The sequence below is a fragment of the Acomys minous genome, assembly GCF_964271855.1.
Source record: "Acomys minous genome assembly, chromosome: 11".
NCBI lineage: Eukaryota > Metazoa > Chordata > Mammalia > Rodentia > Muridae > Acomys > Acomys minous.
This window is the reverse complement of record NC_140492.1, coordinates 20619112-20643523: the sequence shown is the minus strand read 5'-3', so window position 1 is coordinate 20643523 and position 24412 is coordinate 20619112. Positions and strand designations below refer to the sequence as shown.

Sequence of the window (24412 nt, the reverse complement as noted above, 5' to 3'; positions counted from 1 at the left end):
CTGCTTCTAAAACCAGCAGTTTGAAGTCATGAACAACTCGTCCTGACCCACGGCAGCAGAACCTCAGAATTGAAAAATCACATCTGACCTCTCAGGCTACGGATGTTGTTGCCCAGGGAAACAAAAAGGACTTCCCTTTTACCAGAATCTAAGACTGATTCAGTAGAAGACTCTACACAAGAAAGAGAAATGTAGAGAAACAGAAGTGCCATCTTTAACGTACTTTTGAAAAAAAAGAAAATCACACCCTATCCCGTATGCCCCTTCCAGTAAAACAAGGCAAAGATGATTAATTCACTTGGAGTTTCCTCATGTTTCCCAATACTTTTCCTCTGCCCCTCTATCTTTAGCTTGCTTCCTTTCCAGTATATACATCAACTTCTCTACTCTGACAGTAGAAACGCAAAATCCAGGAATTAAAAACTTAAAACTTTGCTTTTCCCAATCCACTTATCATTCCTTATACATGTCATCTCTTGGGCTGCAGATGTAGCTCAGTGGTAGAGCACATACATTCCTGGCATGCACAAGGCCCCGGGGTTCAATCCTCAAAACACACACACACACACACACACACACACACACACACACACACACACACACACTTCTGGAAAAACGCCCATGTTGTGCAGAACTTCCAAATCTCAAATTTTGATCCTAACAGTATGTGCCAGGTTATTGCCCACATTAAAAACCATATTATATTATTTCTTTCGCTTTAAGCTTGTGTCTCAGCTTAATTTCCCCACCTACCTATTGTAATGCAAAATTTGCATCTGACATTTTTAACGAAGTGATATTTAACATCGGCACATGCTGTGTCTAGGCACATTCAACACTTAGGAGGTCATAGGCACAAGCAGCCAGCTTAACTACCATCCGAACCCACAGTATAGTTACTATAAGCTTTCCTCCTGACTTCTAAAGCCAATAACCGCAATGTGGCCTTGTACCTTGTACCTTCACAGAGCTAGTAAAGAACACGAAGTAAAATATTCAAAGCAAACTACTAACAGTACAAGCTCCAAACTCCCTCGCTCCCAAACTGCCCACAATCCTTTGCAGCCGATGGAAACTGCAGGCTTCAAAAGGAGTGACTCTGCCTACCATTAAGGGGCTTTTCTTAATAAGAAGTCTAAAAGTGAGAGATCCCCATCCACCGAAGCTCTCAGTAAACACCAGCACAGCACGAGGCTGTCAGAGTGCTCCTTGTCTGGGTGGGAGACTGAGCCCCAAGAACTTACAAGTACCTAACAGACTTGAAATTCAATGTTTCTTGAAACTCTGGGCTAGTCACGCGTGATTTAAAGCCAACAAAGGATATTTTGCTTTCACCCTTAAAAGTATTTGAACAACAAAAGGTGGATTTTAATTCCTAATTATAGGAAGTAAAAAAAAAAAAAACCTGAAGGGAGAGAGAACCATGACATGTTGAGATTTCAAATACAACTATTTCCTTCTTCACATGTTAATTCCATTTCCAAGTTGTTTTGCTTTTTTTTTTTTTCAAACAAAATCTTAGGTTTACCCTAGACCCATTAGTTGGGAGTCAAAAGAAGAGGGAGGGCAGGGAGGAAGAGATGATCGATATGTTGCAATTCCCTTTCCAGCCTTTGTTCCGATATATGCTGCTGCCCTGCTTGGCATTATTTCAACCAAAACAAACAAACAGATGAATCATAACTTCTAATTATCCATCTGATTATCTTCAAGCTTATTCTATCTTAAAAATTAACATAACATTAACAGCATCTTTAGCCTACCGATGCAGAATGTATGTTTTCCTGCAGAACCCAAGTTGCTTGCTTTCTTGCAATTTGGGTTGCCAGCCTTCTAAATTCTTCAGATTTGCTCCTCGCTAGAGCACCCCTAGAGTTCTGGGCTTAATAGTTATCCCTAGCATGACCCAAAATCCCAATATCATGTAAGATGGATCAGTTTTAGAAAAGTGTACTCCTAGTCTCCATTGTATGAACCTAAAGAAAATGTCTTGTTTAAGGCTTATTGACGGTCAATACCATCGCAAGTTTTATAATGTTTCATGTGACATGTCTGGGAGAAAGTGTGAGGATCAATTACAATGCCAAGGCCCATGACACAGAGTATATAGGAAGAGCTAAACAAAACCAAAAACAACAAAAACAAAAAACAAGAAAAACCCATCCTAACCTCCTAGTAGTCTACATACCAGTTTTCACCATGGAAAAACTTATTTTTCATACCCACAGCAAAACAAGAATTTTGTTCGAGATAAACTCCAATCTAATTTTTAGAATTCCTACGCATTCAGTATATATGCACACTGAACATTAAATGTCAATGGTGAAAAATGATGGGGAACTATTTGTAAGGAAACTCTCGATGAGAATTCTGGTCTCTCTGCTGTCCATGCCCCACTAGGATAATAACAATATACTTCCTGTAGCCAGTTACACCAAGACACCACCACCACCATAAGATTCTGTTAGATCTCTGCATCACCACCCAAGCCTTAGCACCCGGCTTTCCATCTCCACAACAATACTTACAAAACTCCAGATTTTATAAAGGAATGGACGAAAGAGAACGGGAGACAATACTCGTTTTCTGGCAAGTAAACCGTACCTCCTGGCTCTATTCTGGTACCCGATCTTGACCTTCCACTTCAGATACACTTAAGGAGCATTCAACAACTAAATGTGAATCTGCACAAATGGAGAACTCGTCATTTCATTCCCTCGAACAACCACTGTTTATATAATATTGCTGGCCGCGTAAAAGGGAATGAATCCATTACCATCAGCAATTCACGTCCCCGCTTCTGCATCAGATGCAAACGGGGATGGAAGGCGAGATCTCTCTCCTCCATTTACTTTTTGTTCATTCCAACTTTTGCACAGAGCCCCCAGCTCCACTCCACTGGCCTGCTCCGTACTAAATACTACTGCACGAACATGTACATCCCCAGGGTTCCTGAAAAACTACAATTACTTTAATTCACAGGCCCAGTTCAAGTGACCCTACCACATTCTGTTGGAGATATTTATTAACTCCTCAACAGAATTCAAGGCAATTTAAATAAAAATAAAAGTAAATTAATTTAAAAAATTAAAAAAAAAAAAACAACCTTGTCTCTAGTTGGAAGATATGGGCACACAGGATTTTGCTAAGAACAGCAGATGCTTTTTCCTCAACCATCATCCCAATAAGAGTAAATTATCCTTTGAAAATACAAAGCTGATTCATGAGTGTGTATCAGTCACCAGAAATGGGAGGTGGAAAACTACAGACGAAACTTCACCCTACCACAGACACAAAAGAAAGTGAACAAATTAAAGCACTTCTCGTGGAAGAGAGAGAAATGGCTAAAGATATGTGGTTTGTTCATTTAAGAGACGGAGGGTGAGAGGGAAAAGAAGGGTAGGAGGGGGGGGCGTACAGAGAGGAACCAACTAGCCTACACTTTAAAAACTGTGTCAGGAAGCCTAAATTTCAAAACTTTAAAAAAGATGCACCACTGTTTAAAATGGGCAATTTTTACGATTCAATTCTGAATGTCTTAAACATATTTTTAGCTAAATGATCTTTTGACTTCATACATCAAAGAGTTATTGGCATCCAAGGACAATACAGGCGGTAAACTTTAAACCCCTACCCAGATCTAGCCAACGGTCAGAACAGTCTCCACGATTGAGTGGAGAGTGGGATATGACTTTCTCATGTACTCTGGTGCCTCACATTTGACCATGTCCCCTGGAGGGGGAGATCTGGTGGCATTCAGAGGAAGGACAGCAGGTTACCGAGAAGAGACTTGATACCCTGTGAGCATATACAGGGGGAGGAAATCCCCCTCAGGAACAGTCATAGGGGAGGGGAATAAGGGGAAAGTGGGAGGGAGGGAGGAATGGGAGGATACAAGGGATGGGATAACCATTGAGATGTAACAAGAATAAATTAATAATAAAAAAAAATGTTCCACCAAAAAAAAAAAACAAAAAACAAAAACAAAGAGTTATTGGCTGCTCTGGAAGACATACGTTGCTTGCCATCTTCAGACTTACAAATAAAAACTCTAACACCTTTATCCTCATAGATCCTGAGCCACTTTGATTTAAAGGGAGCACCATGCCATGATCTTCTAGTACTGGTTGGCCATAGAATGTGTGCAGTTAATAATAATCTCCTTTTCGCTCAACTATCTAAAGAGCCGAGGATGGCACATCTATCCTGATCTCCCTATGTGTTCCATTAGATTGACATATTTTGCCTCATCTGTCACCTTCTATAAAACTCTGCTTTCAGATATGAGTTAATTCATTTTTAGTTGTCCTCAATGTTCTAAAATAGTGATTTTTGACAGAATTAATACAGTGCTCTAGTTCTCTCTGTTCAACATGATATTTAATTAAAGATCTTGGAGGCCATCTTTCAGGCTACACGTTTAAAGGAGGAACAGTACTTCCTCCTTGGACAATGTGATAAGCCACATGGCAGAGGCTGCCTCCCTATGGTCTCCTGTTTAACAGACTGCTTTACTGCATACAAACCACCAGCAAGACAGAGTATCCCTTTTATTTCACATTGACTGTATTCTCAAATATCTGAGGCCAACTTCAAAAACTGCCTACCTTCTCTTTAACCTTCTCAATAGCTAAAATTTTCATAGCGGCAACACACCTCTCTCTGTATTTTTTTTCTCATTGCTTTTGTTTCCTCTGAACTTCAAAAGGCACTTATTTCATAATATTTCTTGAATCTCTAGTAACACAGAAAATCTTTAAACAGTCAGAGCATAAACTACAAAGGCTGTCTTAATTTTTTTTTGAGTTAATATCTTTTGGAGACTAGCCCACTTGAGTTGAAATGTCATAATTTTTTACTCTGAAGGTGGTGTGGATAATTTAAATTGGCACTTGCTATTTACTACTTAAATAATTGTTCTCCTGGATGGCCTTTGGAAAGCCTGAACTTCTTAATCATGTTTTGACTACACAGCAACCATAAGGGGCATGTCAATGTAAGCAAACTCCAAGAGCAATAAGCTAACAAACAGACTCTAGGTGGTGGTATAGGTTATTTTTTTTTTTATCACAATGTTTTGCTCTTAAAACTGGAGCAGTCAGAGGGGCCCTACACACATCCACAAACCCTTCTCCATTGCTAACTCACAATACTTTCAGGTATCTCAATTTTAAAAAAGTGCAAGTTCTACAAAGTTTAACAGAGATAAGTGGTTCTAGGTCCTCTCATAGCCATTAAACCTGATTCTCAACTCTCTCAAAGGCAGTTCAGAGAACTCACTTGAATACAAGCAACAGCAGAACTGTACACACACACACACACACACTTTACACACACACACACACACACCAGCCCTTATTTACTTTTTAAATGTCTTTTCTTCCTGCTCCTTGTACTTGAAAGGCTAAGTCTGGAGAGAAATCTCCCTGTGGAGTATAAAACAGGCCCCAGGAAGTATTCAGTTTGCAGGTAGTGCATTGCTGCATTACTGATTGGTTCTCCTCCTTTGTCTGTAAGAACTAAGTCCTAAAAGAGAAACTTCCTCTTGGTGTGGAAGCCAGGCGCCCTGAATCAATTAAACCCTATGGACATTACCAAACTGCTGGCAAAACCTTGGAATGTGGAAGGACATTTCAACATACTCCAGGCAGCAGCCACTCTTAAGGGGTCATACACCGGAAGCACCATTTGTTTAAAAAGTAAACTTATTTCACTGTTTCTTAGACAAAGGTGGCAAACTGATGATTAAACACGAATAGTAGCATCTGGAAGAAGCCACCCACTTGCTAAACCTATGATTCACTAATAAGCGGGTATAATGTAATTCATAACTTTAAAGAATGAATTACTGAGGCCCCTTGCTTCACAGAGCGCAAAAAATACAAAGACTACACATACATCATGTATGCGTATATGTGTAGACACAGACACAGACAGACAGATACGCCAATCTTGTTTTACTTTAGACAGCCTTTCTCTAAAAACACGGTTTTCCCTCAGTGTCATAATCACATTAGCAGAGAAACTCCAGCCTGGTGCCACAATTAAAAAAAAAAAAATTACTTAAAAGTTCTTGCACCTAAGAACGTCGGGACTTTCCCCCAACTAAACCGACCCATTAATTTAGCAAATTGTAAAAAGGTTTTTAAGCGTAAAATTACTTAACGTTCTGTTCTTCGTTTACGACTGCCAAAATCCAAGTAAATTACTGACATGATGGAAGGTAGAAACTCCGGGAATGCCTTGGAGATCAACATGTGTCAGACTCACTGCCTGTCCGCCTTTTAAACACAGTGGGTTCCTTTGTTCCTTCAGTCTGAATATCAACTCCTGATTAAAATTTGTAAACTACTTGGGAAAGGATGGGAGGGTCTTGGGGGGTGTTTCCACGGAAGAGGGTTTCCTCAAACAACAACTGTAGTAAGGAGGATAGTGACACAAGAGAGAAGAGCGGTCTCCCAGGACTTCACTAGGCTCATGCTAAAAGCGAACCCCCTTTCGGATGCTGGGGAAACTAGGCTGAGGCCTCCGGTGCAAGGGGCCTCGCCCTCCCTCGGCGGGCCGGGAGCTCGTGCCCAGCAGGCCGAGCCTGGGGCTCAGCGCTGTCCCTTTCCCTAGTCACTTTTCCCTATCGGGAATCCGCGAGCACCGCGCAAGGGAAGCACCGGCGAAAGGCGGGGAGCTGCGCGGGCGCCACCGCGGGCACCGCTGGGCGGCAGGACCGAGCGGCGCGGCGTTGGCTGCCCGGGGCTCGGGGCCAACGGGGGCAGCCGAGCGGGCTGGACCGGGGACCCGCGACCCGGCCACCCGCGTGGGTCCCGGCACAGAGCAACCCCGGGGAGGTTGCGCCCCTCACGCTGAGCTGGCACGGACGAGCCCGCGGCTGGGAACTCCACAACTTGGCAGCCGCGCCGGCCGGGCCCGCGAGTTCCCGGGGAGACCCGGAGCGGGGCGCGGCGGCGGGCTGTCCCCGGTATCCGTGTCCCTGGCGCCTCCCGCGGGCCTCCCCCCGGCCTCCGCCGTCTCCACGGGGCCGCGCACCCAGGCCGTGCCCGGGTGGCGCGGCGTCCGCTCCGCGAGCTCCGCGCGGAGCCCGGGCCGCGATCGCCACTCACCGAGGCCGCCGCGGCTCCCGGCCGCCGATCCGCGTCGCTCCCTCCTTCCCGGGCTAGCTGTGCCCTGCGGCCGCGCGAGGCCACGGGCGGTGCGCACCGGCGGGCTGGGGGGCCGGCTCGTCCTCCGCCTGCGCCGCGGTCGCCGTGGCCTCCCGAGTTCGGGGCTCTGCTGCAATGTCTGCGAGGCTGACTTTGAGCGCCTCGCTCGCCTCCCGCCCGCCGCAGCCGCGCTCCTCCCTCCGCCGCCGAGTTCGCGGCGGCCGGGTCCCTCCCCTCGCTGCTCCACGCCATTCAGCTCTTCAGCCAAGTTTCTTAACCCTTTTCTGCCCCTCCCTCCCATTGTCACCCGGGCAGATCACACACCCGGAGGCTCGCTGGAGCTGAGGAGCCCACCCGGCGCCTGCAGGCCTCCTTGTCAGTACGCCGGGTCCGGGACCGGGAGCTGAGCGGCCTTGAAGGCAGGGAGACGACCTGGTTCCACCGGGAGAGGGGGGTGCCTTGCTCCCGGAGCTGGCAACCTGGCTTCCCGGCCCCGTCCAGCCAGCAGCGTGAACACATTCTCCCTAGGGGCCAGGCGACCGTCCATGTCACCAAGGCCAGGGCAAGCGTTGGGGGCACCGCAGAGGAGTAGGGCTGTCCCCCGGGTCCCCACCTAGGGGCTGGCACCTTAAGTGTCTCCCTTCCTCCCATTTCACCCCACAGCACGCGTTCTCTTGGCTCCCTTTTTATCCACCCTCAATTTCAATCTCCTTGAAATCTGTGTCCCGGAACCTATAGCGCTATAACCCTAGGTCACTTTGACCCCGGGCCCAGCACCTAGTAGGACCCAGTAATAAATGTGGCATGATTCCAAGCGAAAAACTAGGAAAGACCTGAGGAGTGCACAGCTCAGCTCCCTAGACGACGCGGAACCCAGGAACCCGGTTTTATCTTCAGCTGCTTTGTCACTGCGAAGTCTCCAGCAGGGTCTGCCCGCCAATCTGCACCACCCCCAGAAAGGATCTGACCCAACAGGACTGGGAGATGGGCTGTCACTTCTTTAAGCCGCTCCGCTCGGTTCAGAGTCTCAATAAATAACAATTACATCACGAAGCCAGGGTGGCAGTGCAGCGAAACCTGGGTTTCCTGCAGCCTCCTCTTGCTGAACCCGCCTCTAAATTTGAGGGGGGCCAACAGATTGGTGAAGCGAGAAAGTGGAGGGAGGAGAGAGAAATACGAAACCATGATCTCTTCCTCTCCTTGTGTTCTCTCTGCTCCCTTCACGTCTTACTCGTGAAGCCTCCTTCTAATGCTCCCTCTACCCTAGATGTCACGTTTGGTTTTTTGACTCCAGTATTTCGCCATGAAAAGAATTACCAGCGGGAAATGATGGCAGAAGTTGTTTTTGTTTGACATTAAAAAAAAAAAGCTGAAGTGCATCTTCAGTTCATCCTAAACTCTGAAGTGGTACGCCTGCGTTAAAATACTTACCGAATAAGACAATTTTGTGAACCAAGCTATTTACTCTCATACATATGTTTTCATCTCCATAAGAATTTCCGGAGCATTTGGAAACAGCTATTGATACACATCGACACCCAAAATTATCCAAGTGATCAAGTGTATTCTTTCCTTGTTATGTAAGAGCTTTATAGCTATTTTTCAGATTTTTCAAATGAGCAAGGTCTGGTGTATCGTCCCAATCTTGAAAGTGAAAGCAATTTTTCAAATTAATTCTTAATACATCTATACACCCTAGCATGGTCCTGAGCACATGTTAGGACTATTTGCTCCTCCTAGTGATTCACCTATGCAATCTGTTGTCCTAATGCAGTGTAAAATTCCTGTCACAGCATAGCACTTGCATATGCCACAGTTCAAAACCTGCTTGAAGCAAATTAGTAAAGGCAGCAGATCTTGGGGACATCATCTATCCTGGATTGACAAAAAGCAAATCATTGCAATTAAATGACCAGCATAATTTAGAACTTAGCTCTTTTGAGAAAAAAGTTAATATTATACAAAGTCTTTCTGAATGTAGAATAGATGTGTCCTTCTCTTAAGCAGCTTATTGGGTATTATTTGGTATTTTATTGAAAATTCAATGTTAGTTTCATTAAAGTCATCCTTGTGGTAGATTGTAGTGGATTCAACAAATGTTTTCAGTTAGCCATAGTGGTACTGGCCTGTAATCCTAGTTATTTGGGAGGTTGAGACAGGCAGGCGGGGGTCGGGGGAGGTGGGGGGGCATCCAAGACTTCTTTGCAAGTTCACGGATGCAGTTCCCAAAGGAGAGACCCAGGTTTGTGAAACTGAGACAGCGGTGGAGCAAAAAGGGATGAAGCACTGGACTAGTATGTGTAAAGCAATGGGTTCAAGTCCGTGCAACACACACACACACACACACAGACACATACACATACATACACACATACACACACAGACACACATACAAGCACACATACATACACATGCACACAAACACACAGACACACACATACATACACACACACAATCACACAGACATACACATATACACAAACACACACACATACATACACACACAGACACACACACATGCATACACACACACACACACACACACACACACACACAGAAAAATTGAGCTTGTACTCTACTTCAAGGTTGTTACCAGTCAACAAACACTTTCTTCTCTTTTGATTGGCATGTTCCTTTGTGGCACAGACTAAGAATCCAGATAGCCTGTCACAATTAACAAAAAGCTAAGGAAGGTAAGAGATTCCATGTAAGAGAATGATGCTCCTACCAAGGACTGAGGTACATGTACTGTGGTGACACACTTGAGGACAGATATTTGAGCCTCTCAAATGTCACTCAGAAAAAATATTATTCTCACTTTTTAAACAGGTTTTTAGCTCCCTGAGACTTCCCAGCAAGTCAAGTCTTGTCCTGCTTGTCCAACATCAGTGCTAAAACCCTGATGCTACACATTAGATGATGCACCTAAGCTGGTACTCATCCCTCCCAATGTAGCGATTTAAATCCTGGACTCTTTCTGATAATTCATTTGTGTTAAATTAATTATGTACCACATGTGGAATTCATCTCAATGTACCATGCTAAATGTATGAGGATCTTTTTGTGTTTATTCTTTCTTTAAACAAACAAACAAAAAAATACCAGTGCTGGGCCAGTAAAACGGCCTAGCTACCTGAGTCTGATCCTTGGAACACACTCCATGAAGTTGTCCAGTGAACTCAGCTCATGTGCGTGGCACAAGCATCCACACACAGACACAGTAGTTTTTCTGCTTCTAGGAATTGACCCTCATACACACTGGCTGACCAACATCTCTCCCATTGAGCTGCATCTCCTAGTGATTATGAGATAATTTTGGATTTTCAGAAAGACAATGTCTAGGCTAAGAGTACCAATGGCATGGATCTTGGGGTATATGTGATGCACAATTGTCTTTCTTTGGAAGCTGGTTCTCATAGGAAGCATGTGTAATGTGAAAAGTCATTCAGTTTATAAACCTAAACATACATGTATTATAAAAAGTCTGTTAGTTGGTGCTGGAAAGATGGCTCAGTAGTTAATGAGCACTGACTATGCTTCCAGAGGACTTGGGGTCAATTCCCAAGACCCACATGACAGCTCACAATTGTCTGGAACTCCAGGATCTCAACCTCTCACAAAGATATATATGCAGGCAAAATACCAATGCACATAAAATAAAAATAAGTAAATCTTTTAAAAGGTCATTAGTCCTCTGGAATTCAATATTCTAATTTATCTTCTTATGCATATCTACAAGTAGTCTGAGAAAGACAGATCTTGGATGTTTTCTTTACATCTCTCATGCCCAGCATCCCTGAAGCCTTGAAGTTTGTAAATGGCCAGCTTTTCGACATTCCATTCTACAATGAAAGTATGCACTCATGAGGTCCAATCTCCCCTCTTGCTCACATTGGGCTACCTTCAGTACCTAGCCCTGTGGCCAGCAAACAGTAAGCCTTCAGTAGGTGTTGGCCAGGTCACTGTCATAACCTCTGGCACAGAGTATTTCTTTCCATCTGGGGTTTGAATGTTAGGCCAGGGAGTTTAGAAAACACTTTTTCCAGGGAAAATAGTGTTCCAGGTGGCCGATGAAAGGTTACAAGAATTTACTAAGTAGGCAGAGTGACAAAGGGGTTCTCAGGGAAGGAATAGACTATTAACAGAAGCACGTTATGAGAAACTACAAAAGCACACTGAGAAGACTTGGACATATTGTATTCTCTCTCTCTCTCTCTCTCTCTCTCTCTCTCTCTCTCTCTCTCTGTGTGTGTGTGTGGGGGGGGGGGGGAGGTGTGTGTGTGTGTGTGTGTGTGTGTGTGTGTGTGTGTGTGTGTAAATGATCACATACAAACGGAGCCACCAGTATAGTTACACTAGTATCTTTCCTCTTGAGCACATAAACTTAGCCCATAAAAACACTGAGTGAATCACAAAGGTGAGTTTCATGTCTTATTTAAAATTTGCAGGAGCAATATCTCACAGGTACGAAAAAAAATGTTATTAACTTAAATTGCATTCACCAATTAATTCAGCATATACAAAACATTTCAATGTCCATAAAAATTGGATATTATACCTTCATTTTTTTTTTATTAAACATGGTATTGTTATGTAGCCCTGGCTGGTCTGGAACTCATGATGCATGTTGGAATTATAGATGTGCACCAATATGCCCAGTTATTTTATTCTTTTGAACACTAGGTCGGAAAACCCCAGTGCTCTTTCAGCTCACAACACTGCACAGTTTAAGCCACTGCCATATTGAGTTGCACAGTTCTAGACTAGGAGGACTGCATGAAGCTGTTAATGGTATAAAGAAAACAATCTGTTAGACGCAAACCTAAAGCATGTTAAGCATAACATTTTATTTGTCAGTTATTTTGTTATAAAGCCCACTTTCGTGTATGGAGGCTTTGATAGCAATCAGAGAATCCACAGAGTTGACATTTCATCTACTGTGTCCTCATTAAGCATACCATAGTTACAACTGTTCCTATTTTCTATTAACTTTTGGTGGAAGACTCTAAATGTAACCTGTTTTTATAGGAGAAATGAAATGCTGTAAATAGTGGATTGAATAAGTTGAAAAAAAAAAGCAAACCAAATCAAAGAACCAAGCCCCTAAAACAAAACAAAACAAACAAACAAGAAACCCTTCCTAAGAGCACAAGTCTACCTCTGAGCTAGTGGTTGTCACTGCTGGGGGATTGCTTCTACTAGCTCTTACAGCACTTACGTGTGGACTTCAGAATTTGTCCCAGCCTTGTGGGAGCAGTCACTTCTCTCAGGTTACCCCACTGCCTGTGTGGCAGCTCACTGAGACTGAAGAAAGCCTGAAGAACCAAAAGGAAGACCCTTAGATGCCCCGGTTGCAGCTTCCTATGTGGTTTTTCCCTAGTGGGACCCCAGCCCTTTCTCTCCCAGTGGAGTCTGATTCCCAAGGTCTGCCAAAAGCAGCCTGCTTCATTTCTGCACTAAAATGCATCCTGAAAACTTCATCTATCAAAAAAAAAAAATCAAATCTGGAAATGATTATCTACAAGCAACCAAAGGTGTGCAAGAAAAAGGCAGACACTTCAATGAAACAGGCATGATGTGCCTCATTCCTTCTGAAAACATGGAAATACATAGAACAGTTTATGGCTACAAGGCCAAAAATTCCCACTGAAGTAAGAGAAATCTGCCAGTTGTGATAGCAAATCAGTTTACTATGTGTAGACAATTAAAGGAAATATTACATAAAAAATTTATTTTCAAGATTTCACAAACACGCGTGACATGATTCAGTTCAGTAAACAAATAATCCTATTAATTTGGGGGCCATGTATTCAGATACCCTTCAATTAAAATTAAGTATATATCTTGTTTTCCAAATTATTCAAGGGTCTATAGTGAAGAAAGTGATAAAGGAGCTGTAATATGCATGCTTATTACTTGTGCAATTGGTTGAATCTCCAAAGGAGAGAAAATAGATAGGCACATATATGCTCCTGATTTATATTGTTAAAAAACTGTCTCATATAAATTATCTTTTTACAAATCCAAGCCAACATATCATCACCCTTGATACACAAATATACTCCAGAACAGGAACATGCACATGCATATTTTACCTCCAGACTTTATACACTCCAATAGAAAAATAACTTTTCAACAAAGGATGTTGGGACATTTGGAGATATATGCATGTGAATATGTGAAAAGAATGAAATTGGAACCATTCTTCACTTTATATGTGAAACAAACTCAAAATGGATCAGAGAACTAAATGTTAAGAGCTAAGCTTAGTAAATCCTGAGGACCTAAGTCCTTGCTCAGGCAAAGTCTTGTGACGCACGAACAAACTGCACTAGTGACAAAGAAAAAAAAATGAGCATACTAGACCCAGATGGACAGCTAAATATTTTGTGAATTTACAGCACATAAAAGCATCACACATAGTATGGCGCAAATTTTCATATATATAATATGTATTATATGTATATATAATATATATTATATAAATTAAGGTATATTTTAGAGCACATAAAGAACTTTTACCACTCAAAAACACAAAAAACAAAGTTCATTTCTTTTAAATGTGCAAAGTTTCTGAATAGACTTGTCTCTGAAGAAGATATACACGAAGCACATGGGAACATGCTCCGTGTAATTAACTATTAGGAATCTACAAGTCAAAACAACGATGTGACAGAACTTCACACTCAGTAGGAAGAGAGCTCTAATGATGGGTAAAAATAGGGTTGCCAAAGACACAGGGCATAATTAGAATCACTTTTTATTCCTCGTTGCTTCATAACGAATTGCCTAAAAATACAGTGGATTGAAATCACAAACAGTTATCTCAAAGGTTGCAGGGGTAAGGAATGCCGGAGACTGCTCGCCTTAATTCCCGAGCTCCTGAGGTAACTCTGCCACTTGTGGTTGCAAGAATGATGCTGGGGAGGCTGCAGTTTCTGAAGGATTTCCTGCATCTGGAGGACCCAGTGCTAAGAAGCCCCGCTTACATGACTATTGGCAGGAGACCTTTGGTCAGGATGGCAGGGATTCCTGGTCTCTGCAGGTTGCCTGAGTAACTTCACTACGTGGAAGTGAACTTCCACTAAAGCGAGTTATCGGAGAGGAGCAATGATGAAGTCACACTGTCCTCTGTGACCTGGTCTAATTCACACACAATTACTTCCAGTTTATTCTAATTAGAAGTGAGTCACTGGGTTCATTCTATCCTCACGGGGAAAGTCAACTTGAAGGGAGGACTATCAGACAATCTGTAGACATGTTATGAAACCACCACAGTTGGATACTGGCATTTCTGTCATGGTCAGTCCCTTCTGTTTGCCAAACAAACATGTTCAGAGCAGGTTCCCTGTCACCTTTAGGAAGAAAAAAAAGACTTAAGTATCTTCCTGATATGGTACCGTGTCTATGACTGCCCAAGATAATAGGATGATATTCAGTCCTCTGCAATGGGTTGTGATCGGGGCTCCTTGTAGGTTGACAAACAAAGATCTGAGTATCTTTTCAGTAACCAGCACACTTAAATTTTCAGTGGTAGAAAGGAAGACAATGGTTGCATTAAAGCAATCCATTTGCAAAAGGAAGGATGCACCACCCTCCATAATAATTAGCGAAGGCAACTGAGCAGGAACAGACTGGACCCTGCCCAGTCTTGCCTGACCTGCCTCTCACACTCACCGATTCCTTCTCCCGGATATTGTTTTGTTTTGTTTTTTTCTCTTGCTCTCTGCTGTCCCCAGATCTTCCTTTGGGAAATTCGTCCTTCACAATTTTCCTCAACATATACAAATGAAATACATAAGATGGGGAGGATCCTTTCTCCTGGGAAGCTCATAGATTTTGAAGCATCATGACATATGTTTATTTGAGCTTTCACAATAATGAACTGCACCAGGAAAAGTTGGGGATGTCTTTGGCAAGACAGTTATCTCAGCCACATACCCAGATAACAGTCTTGCCAGGCATGCCTTTAGCTGCCTGTAGACGCTCCACTTTTATTTAGTAGGCCCTGGTCTCTGCCCTTCCTTCTGGTCCTTAAATTAATGGTGGCTACCTTGAGATCATCTGAAATAATAGGCTTAGGAGGAAAAGCAATACAATTTATCACCTCTTGCTAGCAAAATCACTGGTGCTTTATGACAAGGCAAGACTCTTGCCTCCTGCTATGCCTGCAGTTTCATGGTCACTGCAGAAAACTTCTTCAATTTTAGGTACAAAGCAGATCACTTTTAGCTCGGCAAGACCCAAATCACTGGGCTCTCTCCATCAGAGCAGTTAGCGGACAATGAGAGAGCACCTTTCTTAGCAAATTCTTCCTTTCTTCCGCTGTTGATTCCAGAATACTTATTTCTGGTCTGAGTTCATCTGACCTATATGCATCTGCAGGAAATGGCAACTAAACTACTGGCATAAACTACTCCTACCAATATTGTGAATTTGCGTGTCAGTCTTTTAGTGTTATAACTTATGCTAGTGATCAGCCTACTTTGCAAGGTAAGGAAACAGCATCCCTAACAAATATTTTTACCACATTGCCTTCCTCATTCCCTGAGTCCACTAAATCAGTGGTACCGATAGCAGGCAGAAGATGTGGTCTGTGGTTTTCTTTTTGATATAAAATCTTTTGATATAAAATCTCTCTAAGATGTAGCTCTGACTGTCCTGGAGCTTACCAGATTTGGTAGATCAGGCTGGCCTCAAAATTCCCAGAGATCTGCTTGCCTCTGCTTGGATTAAAGGTATGTGCTACCTTACCCAGTTAATGGCTGTGATTCTCCATCACACACACACACACACACACACACACACACACACACACACACTAAACAAAACTTGCTATTTAGCCTGGGTAGAAATAGGCTTACTGTAACAGCATAGTTACGTAACCTATACTGTACAATGACCCAGGCTTGGTGCTACATAGGGAAAGTGAGGAGTTGTACAAAGGGGCTGTCGAGTGGCATCCAGTGTCACTCAGGCCTAGCTTCCTTTCCTTGGGACAGAAAGTTTATTTTGGCTCCTGGTTTTAGAAGCTTCAGCCCATGGTTATTTGGCCTTATTGCTTTGAGCCTTTGTGAGCACAGCCTTTTGGCAGATGCATAGATTATAATAATAAAGTTCTGTGAGGAAGATGAGCAGAGAAAGCAACTTCAATTCCCATATAACCTTCACATGTACACCCTCAGTGATAGACTTCCTTCAACTAAGATCCAGTTCCTAAAGTTTCTAGGGATGCTCAGGAGAACAGCCAGCTGTGTCCCAAACCTGTAGCACATGAGCCTTTGAGGAACATTCAAGATCTTGACAAACACTGGTACCTGCGCGCAAACACTTCTGTCATGTTGTTTGACAAACAGCACAACTGGAGATTCAGATTCACAGAAATTCATACCTACCTCTTTGTGTCATATAGATAAAAACAAAGCTCCATGTACAAGCCCAGTTTTGCCTAAGTCTAAGCTGTAACTGTACTATCCAGTCTTCCAAGCCACAGAACCCAAGAAAGTACACTAGATTAAAAAAAAATGTATAATTTATTGTGTCATTCTCCCATTGCTCTCATGGCAGCCAAAGTTTTATTTCTGAACTTTAATAATACGTAATTGATATCATAAAACTTTAGTAAATTCATAGCAACATATATAAAAATTAATATGTAACACGCATTTTAGCCCTCCTTTTCTCCAGGGCCTCTTTTGTCCGTCTTTTGGGACTAACAGTGTTACGATTTTTTGTTTTACCTTTTGATGTTAAAGGCCCTGGTCATGTTTCAAAAGTGTTTGATATATAAATTTCCTTTGGCCAATGAATCCCAGTTCACGCCCATCGTCTTTTATTCTAATAGAGGGTGCCCCTTTGTATCAAGCCCTTACCTAGCAGAGGCACAGGAGTGGAAAATGGTGTGATGCTCTCACAGTGCTGGTGTGAATACCTGAGGCCTGCAATTGTCTGATGGAAAGAGAAAAACTCTGATACAGGGTAAGCACCGCGCAAACTCAAGGAGGAACACAAAGCAGAAAGACTAGTCCTTAAGGTTTCTGAGACAGAGCAAGCATTTCAGATCATAGCAGGAATAACAACTCATCAAATGCTCATTAATATACCACAATAATTTTATGTTTATATTTTATGTTGCAACACTGGCTAGTGACTATTAACCAATATCCTAGTCTGGTTGGAATTAAAAGAATACTCTATTTTCTTTTGGCCAAGTCTTTTTCAGTGGCAAGGAATATCTATGCCAGTTGGCATAACAAGAGCAATTTATTTTTGTGATTGTTTTAGCACACACTAATTGTGTAAAACAATGGGTGTCATTGTCACATTTTTCACACATGCGTGTAATGTAGTTTTCTTAGACCGCCTTTACCGTTATTGTCTCCAGGATATCACACATTCCCCTGGATGCCCTCCCAGTTACATGTGCCTTGGTTATTTGTGTGCTTGGACCATGGTTAGTTATCTAACTGTCCAAAGGACAAACTCAATTTTCTCTTAGACCGCTCTTTTGTATCTTTTCCAGTGTAGTTCTTATATGGCTAGGTTTCTACCACAGTCTACACAACCATACTCAGGGAAGAGGAGGGAAAGTTCACTTTGACTTTTGGGGGGATAGTCTGGTGGATTTTGATGCTAATCACTAATTGCTGTCTGAGTGACCCACCTTTTGCATAATAAAAAGCCATCCCACCTGGGCAGGGGAGGAGATAAGTGAGACTAGGAGAGAGGAATTCTGGGAAGAAGAGAGACCCCCACGAGGAGAAAGGAAAGAGACCTGAAGGCAAGAGAGGAAGGCAGCCATATGTTAGGTGGAAGAGACACACATGGCCTGCGTAGGTGGAGAATCTGACCCAGATGAAGAACATTAGCAAGTATTTGGGATTATGGACGGGAGGTAACTTGATATAAGTTATTAGAAGCAGATGGCATGGGATTGAGGCAGGGATCCCATGCCTGCCCCACTATGGGAGGTAGTTTAGAGGATTGATATCTGCCCCGCCCCAGGTTAACTAAGGCTATTTTAAAATATAACAAGTGTCTGTGTCTTAATTGATTGCTAGCCGGGCCTACAGATAATATAAATAATACATGTAAGCTAAAAACAATATATTGACACTCCCAAGTCAGTGTATAGGGCTGGCAAAAATAAGAATAAGATGGGTGTGGTGCCTGAATACATTAATTCTCCAGGATGGTCATTATCCTTTATTTTCCAGGAGCTAGGACCTGTAATACTGCAATGACATCATTAATCTTATATATGAATTACCTGCTTGCAAATTGATTTCTGGACAAAATACACTAAACATATTCATTCTCTTTACCAGTTATTTACAAATTGCCTCCTAAACCCACAGAGAACATTGTATCACGCTTCTTTGAAACCCAAGAAACAAATCACAGTTACTTCTCCTGTGGTGCTCACCAAGAAGAGAAATGGAATATTTACCTAGATATGTTTTTAAAGTAAAGATGTAGTTAAGACAGGTGCTATAGGGAATGTGGAAAGAAGCTGTAGTTTGGAAATTCTAGCAATGTTTTTCCTTCCTTTGAGCAAATGCTTTTTAAAAAAGATTTATTTATTTATTTATTTATTTATTTATTTATTTATACAGTATTCTGCCCAAATATGGCACTGCACACTAGAAGAGGGCACCAGATCTCATTGTAGATGGTTGTAAGGCACCATGTGGTTGCTGGGAGTTGAACTCAGGACCTTTGGGAGAACAGACAGTGCTCTTACCCTCTGAGCCACCTCTCTATCATTGCACAAACGCTTTTAGGCAAGATTGTGGATGAGGAATTTACTAGCCCACCTTATTCTTACAGATAGCATTAAGCAGCTTTCATATACTTATTCTGCCACCTTCTGACACCAAGCTTTTCAGGTGTTCTCAATCCTTCCTTCAATCCCTCCCAGCATGTCAACGTACAGAGAGGATTCTTTGCATGGAAGGCATGTGTGCATTTAAAATTAATGTTTAGTTCTTCTTCAACATAGAGTTTGATCCCTGAGACCATGGAAAACCACTGTTGTCGATGCAGCATTTCTCAAGCGTTCTCTGATGCTATTTCTGGGGTTTTCTTTTCTTAAAAAAAAAGAAAAATATTTTTAAGCATCTCCATGACTTGCATACACATCCAAACTTTGTGTCTTTACCAGCAGGAGTTGCTGCTATTGCCCTGGTTTTTTTCCTTGCTTTCAAGGCTGACCTTAAACAGAGCTGTAAAACAGTCTAAACTTACCTTTTATGCCAAAACATATAGTATTTCTAATTCACTTTTGCTACAGCGCTCCCTTCTCTGCCCAGTAACTTCATAATGACACTTTGTGTCTATGTATCATATTTCTTTGACATTAATACACACACTACCAAATATTTCATGGACTCCTAGGGAAAAAAGTTGTAATCAATTAAACAATGCCATGGTGCTAGTTCTTATTGCACAGAATTTGAATTTTATACTTCCTGGGGGAGTTATTTTAAATTTATATTCAAATGTATATACGTAATCTTACAGCAGCCCTCCATAAAAATACGAGGATAGTGTAAGTAAGATGCCCTCTTAAACATATTCCACAAACATTGTCAAATGGAGAATATCTCCCAGGAGTGCTGCTTTGGTTTAGATGATATTTAACTCTTTGTCTATCAAGACCTGTTGTTGATGCAGCATTTCTAAAGAGTGCTCTATCGCCATGTTAAAAATATACACTGCTAAGTTGGTGCTCTACAAGGTAGTAGAATCATCGAGAACTGATATTATTTGAAAATTTCCAAAGTGTCATCGGGCACGTTGTATGTCAGGTAGACCTGGAAACTCACTCAACAGGCGACCTGCTAGATGGCTCCTAATGAAATCCCCTGCCCGAATAGGAGCTGAGGAAATGAAGCTATAGTCTCCGTGGGAGTCCTGGTGTGGCTCGTGGACAGTTCAAGCCTCTCTCAGAGTCAGGAGCCAGGAGTCACCACACTTCTTGAGTCTTCACAGGCCTGCGCTGCCATTCTCAACCTCTTCCCTACTGGGAATTTTAAATCAGCAGGTCACAAGTTGTATTGTAAGAACACCTGTGCTTGAAGACTTACCATTCTTAAAAATGAGATAATAGTGGGCACAGTTAGCTCCCAGGCCATCTTCAAAAATCAGCATTTTCTCATATTTGGTCTCTGGTCTGTGCCCTCATTAGGGAAACTCGAGTCTTGTTTCATATGGCATCACATTTACAGAAAGCACACATGCGCATTTAGTTTAGTATAACAAGCTCTCAGAGGGGGCTGGAGAAAGGGTTGTGTAGGTGTTTCTGTTTCATTTCTTAAACAAATCTAAGAAACCTTGAGGTCAGTCATTCTTCAGGGTGCAGACTTACTAATCTCTGTTAGTGAGTTAGCAAACTCTTGTTTAGACTCCTATGAAGGGACTGGAGAAAATCATAAGGATTGTCTTAAAAAGTTGAAATTGGATGCAGACAAAAAGCCAACGGAGGACCTATCCTTTAACACTGTATTTTTAATTTTTTCTTCAATTACATAACATGAATAAGAAATGTTAAGATTAGGGTACCCCTACCTGCGATCAACACTTTTCCTGAACAATATCTTTTGGTGGGAGGGGGAGAGGGCAGCAAATCCAGTTCTTTATCAAAGAACCAACTTTATAGTTCCTCTTACCCTAGAGATTGCTGATGTACTTAACCCGTCCAGGAAGCCAGCTGGACTCTCATTACTTCAACAGGTCTTATGGTGAAACCATGTGTAATTTAATCCTGTCTGAATGGGGTGAATTGATATAAAGTAGCAAGAAAGCTCTGAAGTGAACTGAGCTATGTAATTTGGGCATAAGCATTCTCAACATCACCTTTAAAGGAACACGAAATGTATTTGGCGGTGGGAGAAATTTTCGTACAGATTTTAAAATGATCAGGCAGCATCTGCCACCTTTTTCATCTTGATGAAAACATGCTCACAGGGAAAAGAGAGGTTTGACTGCGGAGTCAAACACTAATGAAACATTTGCTAAAATAATCGCTTTAATTTGGACAACATTTGGCAATCAAGTGTACTCTGTGGCTCGCTGGCCTGTGTTGTGAGCCTTCAGAGTTAACTGAGCACAGCTAAGTCTAATATGGTAATGAGCTCTTTGTTGAGACCTGGGCATATGCATTTCTCATGCTCTGCTGTGTTCGACTCTGGTGAAGGAAGATAAGAAGTGCTATTGTGATGGCATGAAAGGTCTCCCATTGACATATCTAAACACCATGAGCCGGAACAGGCTCATTTCATCATGTCCTAGATGTTTCTAGATATCTGCTAGATCAAAGGCACCAAGCCCATAAAAGGCCCAGGTGAATAATGAGGGGCGCCTGATATTAACCAAGCCATCCACATAAAAGTCAGTCATTAATGTTCAAATGCTTAAATGTTCTTTGAATTAGTCTACAGTAGCTTGTATGCAAATGTCATATTTATGACAAGTGAAACTAAATAAGTCCAGTGTATAATAACAGCAGAAAATAGGAAGAACTCATCTCATTGCATGATACTGTTTTTAAATCTTTTAAAAAAATATTTGTATTTATTTTGTCAGTGGGGGAGGGGGAAGGCATTTTGCCTGCATGTTTCTCTGTGCATGACATGTGTGGTTGGTGCCCCTAGAGGCCAGAAACAACTTTGGATTGCTTGTGGCTGGAGTCACAGATAGCTGTGAGCTGTCAAGTGGGTGCTGGGATTTGAACCTGGGTCCTCTGAAAGAGCAGCCAATGCTCTTAACCACGATTCCACCTCCCCAGCCTTAATATGCTGCTATTTTATAAAGATTAGATTTTTAGAGTTCTGCTTGGTTCAAACTTCCACACGTCTATTCAGTGTGTGTTTGAGTATGCAGATGTGAGCACACAGAACCCACCTCCCCACACTCACACACACTCACACATGTAGGTGTGCTTTAACCACTCACAAAACAATGTGTATATTAAGAAATAAGTCTAATATACACAAGCAAAACAATCAGATCTTTTGGTACTTTGCTGTAACTACAGCTTCTTTTGTACATCTATTTAGAAAAACTGACTTGATATACTTCCCTCCAGAGGGCACATCCTTCTGTGCTTTGAGTTTCTTTGTACTGTTGAAAGAACAGCAAAATGACCACCTTCCTCGGATGTTTTGTCATTGCCTGAGATGGTCTTTCTTTTACTATTTGTCCCTAAAAATTCTCTCTACTTGGATAGTCAGTTCACATAAACCTGTTAACATGAGGCCATTTTCACTGTTCTTTCTTAACATTTCTGTCAGTGTTCATTTCATCTAGGATCCAATGCGTTCAACTTTCTACGGACCTTGGTCATGTTAGGATGTAAGCTCCCGGGAGGCAGGGGCATCTACAGCTCCAGAAGCAAGAATAGAGGCAACATTTGAGGAACTGTGGTGCCAGTGGGGTGGCACAGGTGAGGGCTAGGGTGCTGTAGAGGAAACACAGCTGGCATCCTGTGGTACCAGGAGGTGATAAGGTGGAGAAACAAGGGAAGCGGAGCTGAAGGAGTAGCAGTAAGATTGGCCTAGTTCCCCAGATTGCCGAGTATAATGTGTACTCCCAAGTCACCCCTACATCGTGAAAAAGTTTAGAATGAACTTTGGATGACAGTGTGTGACTATATAGGCAGATAGGGTCCTTTTGTCATAGTGAAATTAATAAGTCTCCCCACTCTCAGCATTAGTTCTCTGGACTAATCCTCCCTCATTCACTCCCAACAGGAAGAAAGTAGTTACTAAAAAATCTGCCAAATAGAAAATCAGAGACTCTGGTGTGTGTGTGTGTGTGTGTGTGTGTGTGTGTGTGTGTGTGTGTGTGTGCGCGCGCGCGTCACTATGCACAAGTAAATTGTTTAATAGATCATTTTTTTCTTTGTGGCCAAGTGTTTCCAAGGATTATCACAGTGCTCTAGGCACATAAATCTTTGTTGACAAATAAATATTTGCTAGGTGATCAACTAACAATAAATAATATTTACTTGGAGCTTATGAATGTCAGACATGATGCAAAATACTTTATAAATATTTGTGTCATTTAATAGTAATTACTACTATTCCTGTCTTATGGATAAGTAATCAGGATCTCAAGAGATTAAATAACTCATTAAATGTTACCTGGATTGTAGGTGGCAAATTGGATTTGAACCTGAGAAATCTATATTCAAAGCAAGACTTCTTAACTGTATATTATACAAGGGTACAAGATCTCATCACTGAAACACGCAAGAATGAATGGCTGAACACTGCATACTTGACAAGAAAAATTAAACTTTCATAACTCAATAAGAGACATTCATGCCGTAGGTCAATGACTTGTTATGAGTACAAAACTGGTTAGTACAATTACAGGGGCTCTGGGCACAGCCCATCTTTATAAGCAATTTTTTTTGAAATAGCAAATAATTCTTGTATTTTCCTTGAACTTGGATGCCATGCTCTTTCAAAAGTTTCCAACATTATTTTTAAACGTACCACATCTACATGATAAAAGGAAATTTAAGATGACGACGACTTCAGCAAAGAATGATAAGTGAAAGACCAGATGCTACATATTTTCAACTGCAAAAATATCACTGGAAGCCAGCTGTAGCTTCTAAAATTTCATGATGTCATCATATGGCTTCAGGATCTATTTAGTTGCTTCATAATCGTATTAGCTTATCTCTGCTTCCAGTCATGCGCTGAGTCTTAATTGCATAGGTTTGTTTATAATATTGTTACAATTAGAGTCTCGCATTTCATGCAAGAAGCCTCTCACGGGATAGTTCACAAAACCTTGTCACCCTGAGCAATTCTTAGTGACCCATTGCAAACTGATGTCACTGCAGGCATCACGCAAAAAGGTCATTGCTTCCTGGCATTGAGTTATTGCACTAGTGACTCAGAGTTTTTGATTGTGTTCAACTTTTTCCGGGAGTTCGAGTCTTGGATGATGACTTCCAAGTATGAGGGGCATAGAGTCCTGTTGCCCAGCAAGTTACAAGGTCACAGCAAAATCTGAAACATTTTCCAGGCATACATTACACTCTCAGGTTCAAAGATTTCACTTATATTAGAGATACAAACAATTTTACTTTCCCCAAACTCTTGCTCTGAAATCCACTGTCACCCTCACTTCTTTTCACGTCATCCCAACTTTACTCACCTGTTTTTTCTTTTTCAGTTTCAAATCTATCGACTCTCACATGTCAAATGTCAATATTTTCCTATGAGTGGATGCTCAATAGG

The 24412-nt window shown here is 42.0% G+C and overlaps 1 protein-coding gene across 3 annotated transcripts in view; it reads right to left on the bottom strand.

Moving 5' to 3' along the window:
• Positions 1–8190, bottom strand: part of NRIP1 (nuclear receptor interacting protein 1) — an 88461-nt gene extending 80271 nt beyond the window's left edge. For 2 of the 3 annotated variants that reach the window (XM_084800842.1, XM_084800845.1), the window contains exon 1: positions 7116–7342. The gene's annotated coding sequence lies outside the window, so the exon portion shown is untranslated. Of the gene's footprint in view, positions 1–7115; positions 7343–7987 lie in introns of those variants that run through there. The other variant, XM_084800843.1, reaches the window with a different exon arrangement.
• Between the last annotated feature and the right edge of the window lie 16222 nt (positions 8191–24412).